The following is a 4,617-nucleotide window of genomic DNA, read 5'->3' as shown; positions in this document are numbered from 1 at the left end:
CAGTGACATTTTATCTTTTTATAATTAAAAAAATATTTTTTTTATAAAACATCAATAACGTTTTATATTACTATTATAGCAATATAAAATATTAAAATGATCAAATATTATTATATTTCACACTAAAATTATCTATATCTAAAAATTTTAACCTCAATACTCAGTAGCTTCCCTTAATCCCTTTACTTTATTAGAGACTGAAAATTATAGTAGTACCGTTTTCAACTTGGACAAAGGCAATTTTACTATACTACCCATACCATGGACAAATATTCTTGTCTTAGCTCTAAAATATATCAGAGACATGCTTCAAATACAACTTAGATAGTTCATTCCTTTTCTTTTTTATTTAACTGAATGTAGCATCTAATTCTTTTCCTGAAAACTAAAAGGCTAAGTAAGAATTACGATTTTCTTCGGAATGTTTGCACGTTTCTCACAAAAAAGTTAACATTGCATCTATATGCTTAAATGTTATTACTATTTCTATTAATTATTAATTAATCATAACAAATTAAAGGAGAAAATAAACTTAAACGAAGTATAATAACAAACAAGACCATAAAACCACACTCGCCCATCATTAATTAAAAGCGAAGATTTACATGTAATTATTTTTATATGAATTTTTTTTTAATTAAATTTTAAAGTGATTTTTGAAGTTTTATTCGAATCTCAAAATAATTTTGAAGTTAATAGTTATTCAATTTCATTCTTAAATTAAGTTATGCTAGTGAGTTAATAGAATATTTGTACAATATATACAATGGGCTATTTATTTAGTCCAATATGAGTTAAAAAATAAACATCATTCATACTATCTAGAATAATCATCTCGATACTAGGGATAATACACATCTCATGTCATGAAACCACTCATCTCAAAAATTTAAGCTGATTTTGGGGTTCACTAAGGATCAAACTCTTGACCTTTCGGATCTAGAGCTCTGATACCATGTCATGAAACCACTTATCCCAAAAGTTTAAGCTGATGGGAAAAGGTAACACTAATGCTTATATCTCTAATACTGAATCGGACATCCCTAAACCTCCATTATACACATTGTACAACTATTCTATTGGCTTCCTATACTTCCTCCCATAAATTTACACTTTGGAATTCATACTAGTCCCTACGACGCTTTTCGTTCATCATAACCTTAAAACGACATCATTTTGAGAAGAAACAAAAAGAAAACAAAAAAAAAGGAAAAAACTGGTTCCCATCCCTATCTCCATCCCCATCCTCAACCTGCCCCTTTTCTTTTTTCCTTCTCTTTTTTTAACCTGACGCCCTCCCCCTCCCTAACCATACTCTCACATTCATAACGTTAAACACACGGAGCTCTCCTCAACTCTCACTGTCGCCGACCTATGTTTCAGTACCGCGCCGCTCACTCCCTCCCCAACCTAGTCTCTCACACTCAAACACAGTAAAGGCAGAGGCAGAGCACAAAGCCTCAACCTTCTCCGTCATCGCCGCGCCGCTCGCCAGCCTTCATCTTGTTGCCTTGCCACTTGCCAGCCTCCATCTTGTTGCCGCGTCGCTCGCCAGCCTCTATCTCGTCGCAGCGCCGCTCGTCAACCCCTCTGCGTCAACACATTGTCTCGTTTCTAGTCGTTACTGCTCGCTTCTGCCTCCCTCTCTAGTCGTCGTTGTCACTGTTCGCACATCGACGGTCTTCTCTGGTTTCCTTTCTGCCTCCCTCTCTTCTGGTTCGGTTCTCTCTCTCAGCCATGGTGAGTTTTTTTTTTAGTTATTCAATTATTATTTTTTAATGTTTTCATTGATTGTTGTTGATGATCTTGTTTCAATATAACAATGGTTGATTTTAGCTATTTTCTATTTTGTAATTATTGCAAGTTTTTTTTATTGTTACTATTTTTTATGCTTGTTGTTATTTAGGTTTATTGATACTTGTTATTTAGGTTGATTGATCTTTTCTGATTGATGTTAATCTTTTTTTTTTTTGATATTTTTTATTGCTGATTTTTTTTTATCTGTTGAAGAACAAGAACAACGTTCAAGAAAAAGGGATTAGGATTTTAGAAAGAGATTGCTATTTTTTTTAATATACGACGACGTTTTAATAGAAATTAGTCCAGCTCAGCTTTTTAATGGACGGAAAATGCGTCAGGGACTACTATGAGTTCTGGAGTGTAACTTCGAAGATAAATTTGGATAATTATTAACTTCAAGAATCACTTTAAGGCTTGAGTGCAATTTCAAGAACTACTTTAAGATTTAACTCTTCTTTTTTTTAGTATCTATCTTTATATGAATTTGATTGTTAAAAAATATTAGATAATAATTTAATTAAGCATATGAAATAATTATCTAATAATGATTATTTATCAATTATTAATTTTATACGAAGCCAACTGTATCTAAATTTCTATTTTAATTTAACTATATTGGTAAAACAAAGTCTTTTTGTTACCCATACTTTGCTTCTTTGGTGGTCAAGGTATTCGAATATTTAATAATTAAGCTCTCCTTGCGTCATATTGTGTGTGATATATATATTAGATTTAGCACAATCGTCGTCCCCGCACCGTCAATGTTCTTTGCATAATAACAGACATCACCTTGCGCCCATTTCCCTTTTAACCTTCCGTTAACAAAAATCTAATTTCATCCCAGTTTCATTCTTCGTTCATACACAGTTTCTTTGTTGTGCGAAGCTCTATATACCATTAATCTGGTAAGTTTCTCAAATAATATATAACATATACATATACGTTGATGATGACTGTTGCTTACTTTCTTTCTCTCTTCTTTTAATTTGTTATTAATATCATTATTTATTTAATTTTTAATACATTTGTTAGAATGACTACTGTTATTATCACTACAATAATATAGATTATTTTTGAGGATTATAATGTGTAAAAAAAAATTAAAATTTGTCAAAAAAATAAAATTTGACACTATTTTAACTATGAAAATATATTAATAAAAATTTTATCAAAAATAGTATTTTTAACATATAAGTGATTGTGGAAAAAAATTTAAATCTTATTTTGATAAATATTGGCTGTCAAAAATAATTTGTTAGAAAATTTTGAAAACATATTTTCTGTGATACTTATTAATTGTCAAAAATACTATTTATTTTGACACTTATTGACTATAAAATATTTTCAACAAAAAATTTTAACAAAGAATGAAATGAGATCTTAAAACTAAAGAATAAATTGAGATTTTGAAGATAAAGAATGAGTAGTATAATCCTAAACTGAGAGCAGTGTGATGTCAAAATTAACAGAGCCCAAAGAAGAAGAAAAATAGTGGAGTAAATTAAAAACAAATGAGTATCAAAATTGATGAGTAATTTTCTACGGTCAAATTATTTATCAAGAAAACATAGAAAATTTGACATTTGTGATATTTGTCAAAAATATATATTAATTTTGACATTTAATTATGGTGTTAAAAAATAAAATGTTAAAATAATTCTATTTTCTTGTAGTGTATTATTGTTACTGTTATAATTATCATTTGATGAAATTAGTATATTTTAATGTTTAACTTCTGATATCTCACATGATATTGTTGTCAATTTTTTTTTTTTTGGTGACTAATGGATATTGTTGTCAATTAATATTGCTTCACGTGATTAGTGAATTTTTACTTGTTTAGGATTTTACAAATCATTCCTAGTTAGTTATCTTTGTCCTTATAATCAATTATACATGTTTCAGTTTCGTTAAATAATTCTAGTGTTTTGCTTTCAGCCTTTTCAATTTTGATGTAAAAACTTACACTAAAAACTTATCCAAATATTAGATGTAAAAAAAAAATATTAGATGCAAAAATGTTACTAAATGATTATTCCTGACAAAATATTCTCTAAATTTTTAACGATAAGAATATTTTTTAATATTTTAAATACGATAAAAATAACTAATTAAAAAATATATTTTTTTTAGGGGTGTCCATGGATCGGATCATATCCGCAGATCCGCGGTAAATATCCGCATCCGATCCGAAAATTGCGGATACAATCCGATCCGCAAATTGATCGGATCGGATCGGATCGGATCCGCACCCTTTGCGGATATCTGCTCTATATCCGCGTATCCGATCCGCGTATCCGCAGATCCGCACAATAATAATTAAAAATAAATAAATATATATATGTTTGGTATTATATTTACTTGTTTGTATGTTTTAGCTAGTAATTATTATTCATATATTGTATTATTTTATTTTTGTTACTTAGAAAGAGTTTGATTAAAAATATTTTAGGAATAAATAAGTTTAAAAGTATGAAAGAAATATTTTTATTGAATTTTTTTACATAGAAATATGATTAAAAAAAGAAGATTTAATTATGCGGATATATCCAATATCGGATCGGATCTAGCACTAAAAAACACGGATATCATATCCAATCCAATCCGATAAGATCCACGGACACCCCTACTTTTTTAAGGGAGAGATGACTATCTAAAAACTGCAGAAAAAAGTCGAACAAAAAACCGATTTTTATATTTTTTATCTTTTAAAAATAACTTTTAGTCATTGACTATAAATAACGAAAAAACCAACTTAGTTTAAAATATAAGAAAAAAATTCATTTTTTTAATTATACTTACAAAAAATTATGTCAA

At 28.8% G+C, this 4,617-nt stretch overlaps 1 protein-coding gene across 1 annotated transcript in view; it reads left to right on the top strand.

Annotated features, from left to right (window-relative positions):
- The window catches only part of LOC107647161, a 35,644-nt gene continuing 33,589 nt past the window's right edge, over nt 2,563-4,617 (top strand). Inside the window, exon 1 of the mRNA XM_021104646.1 lies at nt 2,563-2,705. The gene's annotated coding sequence lies outside the window, so the exon portion shown is untranslated. The remainder of the gene's footprint in view (nt 2,706-4,617) is intronic.

The sequence above is a fragment of the Arachis ipaensis genome, chromosome B06, assembly GCF_000816755.2.
Source record: "Arachis ipaensis cultivar K30076 chromosome B06, Araip1.1, whole genome shotgun sequence".
NCBI classification, from domain to species: Eukaryota; Viridiplantae; Streptophyta; class Magnoliopsida; order Fabales; family Fabaceae; genus Arachis; species Arachis ipaensis.
Note: the sequence above shows the minus strand (reverse complement) of the source record. Positions and strands in the feature narration are given on the sequence as shown.